Raw genomic sequence first — 11,101 nt, forward strand, 5'->3', positions numbered from 1 at the left:
TGAATTTCTTTATACTTTTACTACATATGATTATATTTATAAATGATACATAGGCCAGCTTTTCCTGTACTTACACCTTATATTGAGTGTCACACATTGTGTTCTCATCTATAATTTGCTTTATTTCTCAAACTTAAGTTTGGAGAACACTTACATAGTCACATATAGCTCTTATTCAAACATATTTATTGCTTTATAAGATGCTGTTGTCTCAAATATCCATTTGTTTAAGTATTTTGTCACTTAAAAATGTTATCATGAGTATTCTTTTATGATTCCTCATCACATATGAAGAGTTTTTCTAGGACCTACGCACAACTGTGTATGTATATGTGTGTTTGTAAGTGTGTGACTATGAGTGTGTGTACATGTAAATTCTAGGCTGTAAGGTCTAAACACATTCAACCTAACTAAGTACATGTCTTATCTGAAATTGTTCGGTGCAGGTGTATTTGAGAATTTAACTTTTTATTTTTGACATTAGAAAGATAATTTGATACATATATTATAGTTTATACCATAGTATTAGGGAGATGTTGGACAATTAATAATACACATGTAGGCACACATGCACACAGAAGCACAGACAAGTATGTCTTAACATACGTATTTTCTAAGAAGATAGACCTTTTCTCTAAAATTCTTTTTCTTTCTAAGCTTTTACAAGAATTACCTCTATTATCAACATTTATACAAGCAGTCTTCAAGACAGTCTAGACTTTTATATTATGTATCTCAAAACTCTTCCAGCCTCTACTCATTACACAGTTTCATAGTCACTTATACATTTTTAGGTATTTGTTTCAGCATCTGAAATGGCCATCATCTTATACAGGTATCAATCATTTTGGTTTAAAGGCCCACTCTATTCCAATATGAAATCATATCAATTATTTAGTTATGTATTCAACAATGCTATTGACCAATAAGATCCTATTCTGAGATGCTAAGGGTTAGGGCTTTAACATCTCTTTAAAGAAGAATGATGTTTAACTACTAATAATATGTAACAGTGAGCTTGTATCCAGATTATATAAAGAATATATGCAATACAATAATAAAAGATAAATATCCCAATTAAAAATGGGTGAAGAACAAATGTTTCTTCAAAGGTGATGAAAATGGACAATAAAAGTGTAAAAATATATGCAGCATCATTAGTTAATATCAAAATGCAAATCAAAACCACAGTAAGCTATGACTACATAACCTATTAGAATGGCCACAATAATAAAAAGTAATACATTTAGGTTGGGCTGTGGAAAGCTCTGACCTTGGTGGTGGAAACAAAAAATTATGTTTCTTTGGCAAATATAGTTGAAGTTCCTCAAAATGTAAGCAGAATTACCACAGGACCAGAAATTTCATCCTTAGGTGTATACAGCCAAGAGAAAAAAGTGATATATCTTTATACAAACACCTGAACAATGTTCATAGCAAAATTATTAATAACACCAAGAGGTAATCCAAATTTCCACCAACTGATGATTGGATAAATAAAATGAACGTCCATACAATGGAGTATTATTTATCATGAGAAGAAATGAAATTTCAAAACATGCTACAACATGGACTGTCCTTAAAAACGTTATGCTAAGTGAAGCGTTATGATAAGCTATTCATAAAACATCACATATTTTATGATTTTGCTTATATAAAATATCCAGAATAGACCATCCTTAAGAGAAAGTAGATAAGTGGGGCTTGGAATTGACATGTGGATGAGAATGAGGAGCAACCACCCATCATTTTAAGGTGATGAAAATGTTCTAAAATTATGAGGTAGTGATGGCTGTGGTACAATTTGCAAACATTCAAAATTACTGAACTATGTGGCTTATATGGGTGACTTTTACGGGACATTAATCATACTGAAATAAAGAGGTGAAGGAATTGAGTACAAAAAAATAAATGTATTATTTAACTCTTAGTAAAGACCCTGATGCTGGGAAAGATTGAAGGTGGGAGAAGAAGGGGACAACAGAGGATGAGATGGTTGGATGGCATCACCAACTCAATGGACATGAGTTTGAGGAAGCTCTGGGAGATGGTGATGGACAGGGAGGCCTGGCGTGCTGCAGTCCATGGGGTCACAAAGAGTCAGATAGAACTGAGGGACTGAACTGAACTGAGAGATTATCAATACACATTTTAAAAGCATTTAAGTTACAAATGTAGGATAAAACGCCACAATTGTTTGGCTCTAATGAAGTATTTTTGTTAATTGCAGTATAGTTGATTAACAATGTTGCATACATTAGTTTCTGGTGTATAGCACAATGAATCAGATATCCATATTTATACAATTATATATATGTATATATAATGTATATATGTGTGTGTATATGTATATATGTATATGTGTATGTATATACACATGTATATATGTGTATATATATGTATATACATATATGTATATATGTATGTGTGTATATATGTATATGTGTGTATATGTATATATGCATATGTATATATGTGTATATATACATATGTATATGTGTGTATATATACATATGTATATGTATATATGTGTATATATGTATATATACATATACATATTTTTCCACTATGGTTAGCAGAATACGGATCATAGTTCTTGGAGCTATACAGTAGGACTTTGTTGTTTATTTTATATATAGTAGTTTGTATTTGCTAATCTTATTCTTTCCCCACCCCATTTCCCTTTCGGTAACCATGTATATTTTTCATGTCTGTGACTCCGTTTCTGTTTTGTAAATAAGTTTGTTTGTGTTGTGTTTTAGATTCCACATATAAATGATGTCATATAGTAGATGTCTTTGTCTGACTTACTTCACTTAGCATGATAATCTCTTGGTTCACTCATGGCATTATCTTATTATTTTTTGTCTGAGTAGTATTCCATTGTGTACAGGTACCACATCTTTATACATCCATCTGCCAGTAGACATTGAGGTTGCTTCCATACCTTTGCTATTGTAAATAGTGCCACTATGATCATTAGAGTGCATGTATCTTTTTGAATTATAGCTTCCTCCGGATATATGTCCAAGAGTGAGATTGCTAGATCACATGGCAACTCTATTAAAAGTTTTATAAGGAAACTTCATACAGTTTTCCACAGTGGCTGCACCAATTTACATCCCCACCATGTTGGACGGTTCCCTTTTCTCCACACCCTCTCCAGTATTTGCTATTTGTGGAATTTTTAAAGATGGCCATCCTAACTAGTGTGAGACAGTACCACATTGTGGTTTTGATTAGCATTTTTCTAATAACTAGCAATGTTGTGCATCTTTTCATATGACATCTCTATGTCTTCTTTGGAAAATATGTCTATTTAGGTCTGCCCATGTTTTGACTGGATTGAGTTTTTCTGATATTAGAGTTGCATTGGCTTTTAGCATATTTTGGAAATTAAGTCCTTTGTCAATTGTATTGCTTATAGATACTTTTTTCTATTCCATAAGCTGTCATTTCATTTTGTTTATGGTTTTCTTTGCTGTGAAAAAGCCTTTAAGTGTAAATAAGTCCCACTTGTCAATTTTTGCTTTTATTTCTATCGCCTTAGGAGACTGACCTAAGGAAACATTGGCATGATTTGGGTCAACAAATGTTTTCTTATGCTCCCTTATGGTGTCATGTCTTTCTTTCTTTTTTTTTAATTTTAAGCCATTTTGAGTTTGTGTTGTGTATGGCATGAGCACGTGTTCTAACTTCACTGATTTTCAGCACCACTTACTGAAGAGACTGGTTTTCTTCTACTGTTTTAAGATATTCTTGCCTCCTTTGTCAAAGATTAATTGACTGTAGGCGTGTGGGTTTATTTCTGGGCTCTGTTTTCTGTTCCATTGATTGAGATGTCTCATTGATCCAGATCTGTCTTTATGCTAAAGCCATGATGTTTTGATTACTGTAGCTTTACAGTATTGTCTGAAGTCTAGGGTGGTTATATATCAGATTTTTTTTCTATTTTTTTCAGGGTTATTTTGGCAATTCAAGGCTTTTATGGTTCCATATAAATTTTAAGATTTACTTTACTAGTTTTGTGAAAAATGTCTTGGGTATTATGATAGATCACATGAAATCTGTATATTGCTTTGGGTAGTATTGCTGCTATAACAATATTAATTTTATAATCCAAGAGTATGGGATATCTTTTAATTTCTCTGAATCATCTTCAGTTTTCTGTACCAGTGTTTTATAGTTCTCAGCATAGAAGTCTTTCTCCTCCTTGGTCAGCTTTATCATTATTTACCTAAATTTTTAAAAAAAGGTTTTTTTCCATTTATTTTTATTAGTTGGAGGCTAATTACTTTACAATATTGTAGTGGTTTTTGCCATACATTGACATGAATCAGCCATGGATTTATGTTATTTTATATTGGACTATAGTTTTTGTGTTAATAAAATGTTGTGTTAGTTTTAGGTGTTCAGCAAAGTGATTCAGTGATACATATACATGTATCAAGTTCTTTCCCCATTTAAGTAATTAGATTTTTTAACTGTGATTTTTAAATGGATATCTTTTTTACTCTCCTTTTCTGATATTTCCTTGTTAGTGTAAATAGATGCAAGTGATTTCTGTATGCTAGCCTTCTATCCTGCTACTTTGCTTCCGTTTTTTTAATCAGTTCTAGTAGTTTTCTGAGGAATTTTTAGGGTCTGAACTTAATATCTACAGGCTTAGCAAATTTTAAATCTGCAATAAAGTGTCAATAACTATAAGTAGTATGCTGCAGAATAGATCTTTGGAATTTATTTATCTGGCATAACTGAAACTCTGTGCCATTTAACCACTGTCTCTTCATTTCCTCCTCTTATCAGACCCTGGTAACCACCATTCTACTCTCTTCTTCCAGAAGTTTGACTTTTTTAAGTTCCATATATAACTGACATGATACAATTTTTATTTTTCTGTCTTATTTCACTTAGCATATGTCCTCCAGCTTCATCCAAGTTGTCACAAATCACAGAATTTTCTATTTTTTAAGGCTGAGTAATATTCCATTGTGTGTATGTCTTTGTGTGTGTGTGTGTGTGTGTAACATTTTCTTTATCCACTTATTCACTGATGAATATTAGATTGTTTCCATATGTTGGCGATTGTGGATAGTCCTGGAATGAATATGACAGTGCAGGTATCCTGATTTCAATTTCTTTGGATAAATGCCCAGAAGTGGGCTTGCTGAATCACATGGTAGTTCTGTTTTTCAGTATTTTGGGAAATCTCCATATGTTTTTCATAAAGCCTGCACCAGTTACATTCCCACCAATAGTGTACCAGGGCTCCTTATTTTTCAACACGTGGTTGCCAAACACTTGGTATCTTTTGTTTGATAATAATCATTCTCATAGTTATAAAGCAATAGGTCCTGTGGATTTGATTTGCATTTTCCTGATGATTAATGATATTAAGCACATTTTAATGTACCTGTTAACCTCTTCTTTTGAGAAATATCTATTCAGGACCTCTTTCCATTTTTTTTTTAAATTGGATTATTTGTTTATTTGCTATTTTGATATTGGAGTCCCTTATATATTTTAGATAAAATCAGTTGTTAGACATGTGGTTTACAGATATATTCTCCCATTCTGTACATTGTCTTATCATTTTGCTGATTGTTGCCTTTATGATGCAAAAGATTTTTAGTTTTTTTCTTTAATCCCATTTGTTAATTTTTACTTTTGTTGCAGGTGCGTTTGTGTGTCACATCCAAAAAGTCATTGCCAAGAACAGTGTCATGGAGCCCTTTCCTCATATTCCCCACCCGCCCCCTCCCAGGAATTTTGTGGTGTCAGATGTTAGATTTAGGTTTTAATCTGATTTTGGTTGGTTTATGTATCCAATTTCATTCTTCTGCATGCAATTTTTTCCAACAATCTATTGAAGAGATTATCCTTTCCTTTCATTGTATTGTATTTTTGAGACCCTATTAGAAGATTAGCTGACCATAGTTATTGGGCTTCTATCTAGGTCTTCTATTTTGTCCCATTGGCTTATGTGCCTTTTTTTATGAAATATACTTTTCAAAAAAAATTAGTTTGTAACATAATTCAAAATCTGCAAGTATGGTGCTTCTAGCTTTGTTCTTGTTCAAGATCCCTTTATATATTCAGAGCTTTTTGTGATTCCATATAAATTTTAGGATTATTTTTTCTATTTAAGTGAAAAGTGCCTTTGGAATTTTATAGGAAATTCATTGAATCTGTAGATTGCTTTGAGTAGTATGGAAATTTTTGCAATACTAATTACTCAGTCTATGAGCAAGAAATATCTTTCCATTTATTTTTGTCTTCTTAAATTTTTTCATCAAGGTTTTATAGTTTTTAACGTACAGATCTTTCACCTCCTTTGCTAAATTTTAGTCTCTTTGAAGCTATTATAGATGTAGTTGGCTAAAAGTGACCTCCAAAAGGACTTATGCCAAACCTGACCTCCCAAGACTGTTTCTGCCAGTGCCCCTGTCCTTGCAGCAGGCCACTGCTGACCCTGCCTCTGCAGGAGACCCTCAAACACTCACAGGCAGGTCTGACTCTGTCTCTTGCGGGGTCACTGCTCCTGTCCCCGGGGTCCTGGTGCAAACATAGTTTTGTTTGTGCCCTCCGAGAGTCTCTGTTTCCCCTAGTCCAGTGCAAGTTCTGTAATCAAATCCCACTGTCCTTCAAAGTCAGATTCCCTGGGCACTCCCAGTCCCTTTGTGGGATCAGATGATCAGGTTGGGAAGTCTGATGTGGGGCCTAGAACTTTTGCAACAGTGCGAGAATTCACTCTCATTCAAATTTTGTGTCTGTCTCATTCACATCCCTTTTCTGTTGTAGGATCAAGTCCAGGATTGTCATGGGCTTGGCTTTCTTCTCTTTTAATAAAAAACGGCCACGTCTCTTCCTCACCATGCAATAGACAAGACCGCTTGGCCTAAACTTGTGCTGAGTGATGCCAGGGAAACTTCTCAGGATGTGGATTTGGAGTCAGACACAGCTGTGGCAAAAGTGGAGATGCTGCGAAAGCTAAATAAGAGGAAAGATAAAAAAGAGAAGCCAAAATCTAGTAAGACTGAAGAGGCAGCAGAAGAAAAGGAAGAAATGATTTCCCCCAAAGTTTAAAAAGGTTAAAAAGAAAGCAAGGCCTTCTGAGGTTGACATGAATTCTCCTAAATTCAAAAAGGCCAAAAAGATAGAGGAGCCATCTCAAGATGATGTTATTTCTCCTAGAAAAAGTTCAAAAAAGTCAAAGGAGCCCTGCAAAAAGACAATGGCTTCTCCTAAAACCAGAAAAGTTATAAAAAATGAAGAGCCTTCTGAGGAAAAGTTAGTGCACCTAAGCCCAAAATGATGAAGAAAGAAAAAGAAATAAATGTAGAAATTGGAGAGAAAAGCCCCAACTTCAAGAATGAATTCCCTGATTCTGGACCTGACTCCAAATCCAAGGAAGCTGCCAGTGAAGAAAACAGTGAGTTAGATCAGGAAATGACTGTGGGGCAAAAAGAAGGAGCTTCCTCTAATTTCCCCATATCTCAAGAAACTGTTAAACTTCTCAAAGCCCATGAGATGACCTTCCCATTCCTATACAAGCAAAGACTTTTCACCATGTCTATAGTGGAAAGGATTTGATTTCACAGACACAGACAGGAACTGGAAAGACATTTTCCCTTGATATCCCTACTGCTAAGAAACTTTGGGGAGAACTGCAAGACCAGAAAAGAGGCGTGCCCCTCAGGTACTGGTTCTTGCACCCACAGGGAGTTGGCAAGTCAAGTCAGCAGAGACTCCAGTGACATCACAAAAAAGCTGGCAGTGGCTTGTTTTTATGGTGGAATATCCTATTGAGGGCAAATTGAACACATGAGGAATGGGATTGATATCCTGGTTGGGACAGCAGGTCGTATCAAAGATCACCTGCATGTGTGTCTTTCAGTTTTGGTTTCCTCAGGGTGTAGACCTAGGAGTGGGATTGCTGGGTCATAAGGTGGTTTTATTCCTAGCTTTTTTTATTTTTTTAAAGGAATGTCCATTCTGTCTTCCATAGTGGTGATATCAATTTATATTCCCACCAACAGTGAAAGAGGGTTCTCTTTCGTCCACACTCTCTCCAGCATTTATGGTTTATAGATTTTTTGATGATGGTCATTCTGGCCAGTGTGAGGTGATATCTCGTTGTAGTTTTGATTTGCATTTCTCTAATAATGAGTGATGTTGAGCATCTTTTCAAGTGTTTGTTAGCCATATGCCTGTCTTTGAAGAAACGTCTGTTTAGGTCTTTTTCCCACTTTTTGATTGGGTTGTTTGTTTTTCTAGTATTGAGTTGTATGAGCTACTTGTATATTTTGGAAATTAATCCTTTGTCAATTGTTTCATTTACTATTATTTTCTCCCAATCTGAGGGTTGTCTTTTCACCTTGTTTATAGTTTCTTTTGCTGTGCAAAAGCATGTAAGCTTAATTAGGTCCCACTTATTTACTTTCATTCTTATTTCCATTACTATAGGAGGTGGGTCGTAGAGGATCATGCTTTGATTTATGTCATCGAGTGTTCTGCCTGTTTTCCTATAAGAGTTTTATGTTTTTGGTCTTATTCAGCACTATTTACAACAGCTAGAACATGGAAGCAACCTAGATGTCCTCTGACAGATGAATGGATACAGAAGTTGTACATACACACAACGAAATATTACTTAGCATTAAAAAGGAACACATTTGAGTCAGTTCTAATGAGGTGGATGAATCTAGAGCTATTATACAGAATGAAGTAAGTCAGAAAGAGAAAGATAAATATCATATACTAATGCATATGTACGGAATCTAGAAAGATGGTGCCAATAAATTTATCTGTAGGGCAACAATGAGCTTCCCTGGTGGCTCAGAGGCTAAAGCATCTGCCTCCAATGCAGGAGACCTGGGTTCAATCCCTGGGTCGGGAAGATCCCCTGGAGAAGGAAATGGCAACCCACTCCAGTATTCTTGCCTGGAGAATCCCATGGATGGAGGAACCTGGTAGTCTACAGTCCATGGGATCGCAAAGAGTCAGACATGACTGAGCGACTTCACTCACTCAATGGAGAAACAGACAGACAGAGAGAACAGACTTATGGACATGGGAGAGGGGAGGAGAGGGTGAGATGTATGGAGAGAGTAACACAGAAACTTACATTACCATGTGTAAAATAGATAGCCCTATGGTTCAGGAAACTCAAACAGGGGCTCTGCATCAGCCTAGAGGGGTGGGATGGGGAGAGGGATGGGAGGGAGGCTCAATAGGGAGGGGATATATGTGCACCTATGGCTGATTCATGTTGAGGTTTGAAAGAAAGCAACAAAATCCTGTAAAGCAATTATCCTTCAATAAAAAGATAAATAAACTTTAAAAAAAGACCACCTGCAGAATGGCAAGCTAGATCTCACCAAACTTAAGCATGTTGTCCTGGATGAGATGACCGAATGTTGGACAAGGGCTTTGCTGATCAAGGGGAAGAGATTTTATCCACGGCATGCAAGAATGATTCAGAAGACAATTCCAAAACATTACTTTTTTCTGCAACTTGCCCCCATTGGGTGTGTAATGTTGCTAAGAAATACATGAAATCTACATTTGAACAAATGGACCTGATTGGTAAAAAGATGCAGAAAATGGCAATAACTGTAGAGCCTCTGGCTGTCAGGTACCACTGACGAGGAGGGCGGCAGTTATTGGAGACAGTGGTTTTGAAGGGTGCACTATCATATTTTGTGAAATGAAGAAAGAAGCCCAGGAGTTGTCACAGAATGTGGCCGTAAGGCACGATGCCCGGTCATTACACAGAGACATTCCACAGAAGCAAAGGGAAATCTCCCGGAAAGGTTTTAGAAATGGTGATGTTGGAGTTTGGGTTCCAACCAATGTTGTTTCACGTGGGTTAGACATCCCTGAGGTCCATCTGGTTGTTCAAAGTTCTCCGCCAAAGGATGTGGAGTCCCTACGTTCATCGTTCTGGGCAAACAGGTAGAGTTGGAATGACCGGGATTTGCATCTGCTTTTCCCAGCACAAAGACTACCAGTTAGTCCAAGTGGAGCAAAAAGTGGGAATTAATTTAAGCAAATAGGTGTTCGTTCTCCAACAGAGATAATAAAGCTTCTAGCAAAGATGCCATCAGGTTCTTGGACTCTGTGCCTCCCACTGCGATTGGTACTTCGAGCAGTCAGCCGAGAAGCTGATTGGGGAGCAGGGGGCCCTGGAAGCCCCTGCGGCGGCCCTGGCCCACTTCTCTGGCTCCATGTCAGTAGACAAGCGCTCCTTGAGCAGCTCAAATAGAGGCTTTGTAACCATGATCTGCGGTGCTCGATTGAAATGCCAAATGTTAGTAATGCTTAGAAAGAACTTAAAGAGCTACTGGGTGAGGATATTGATTCCAAAGTGAAGGGAATGGTCGTTCTCAAAGGAAAGCTGGGTGTTTGTTTTGACATCCCTACTGTACCAGTAACAGAAATACATGGCATGATTCACGGCGCTGGCAGTTTTCTGTGGCTACAGAGCAGTCAGAGCGAGAAGGACCAGGGGGAGGATATTGCAACTTCCAAGGGCAACCGAGGTGTCGGGACAGCAGAAAAGAAGTAGGAGCTTCAGAGAACAGCAATCAGGAGGTGGCAACAAAGTGTGTTAGGTGCTCAGTCGTGTCCGACTCTTTACGACCTCGTGGACTGTAGCCCACCAGGCTCTTCTGTCCCTGGAATTCTCCAGGCAAGAATGCTGCAGTGGGTTGTCATTTCCTCCTCCAGGGGACCATCCTGACCCAGGGATTGAACCCAGGTCTCCCGCATTGTGGGCAGATGCTTTACGATCTGAGCTACTAGGGAAGCCTAGGAGGGAAACAACAAAAGTTACAGATTCCAAAACAAAGGCCAGAGGCAGAGTTTTAATAAAGCATTGGGACAGTAATTTGAAATAGAGGATTTATTTGGCAAAAACAGAACTATGTTCAGCAACATGGAACTGAACATTATTTTTCATGCAAATTTAAAAGCACACTGTATTTCCATCCTGACCACTTGCCCAGTCCCCATCTCTTCGAGAGAGGTAAACTTCATCTAAAATATTTCATCTGATTGACGATTGTCATTTATAACTTTATTGCTACTTCTGTCTTGG

The 11,101-nt window shown here is 37.0% G+C and overlaps 1 pseudogene; it reads left to right on the forward strand.

The window, feature by feature from the left end:
- Positions 1 to 6,916: 6,916 nt before the first annotated feature.
- LOC133042376 (nucleolar RNA helicase 2-like) lies at positions 6,917 to 10,891 on the forward strand (annotated as a pseudogene).
- The last annotated feature ends 210 nt before the right edge of the window (positions 10,892 to 11,101 follow it).

The sequence above is a fragment of the Dama dama genome, chromosome 21, assembly GCF_033118175.1.
Source record: "Dama dama isolate Ldn47 chromosome 21, ASM3311817v1, whole genome shotgun sequence".
NCBI lineage: Eukaryota > Metazoa > Chordata > Mammalia > Artiodactyla > Cervidae > Dama > Dama dama.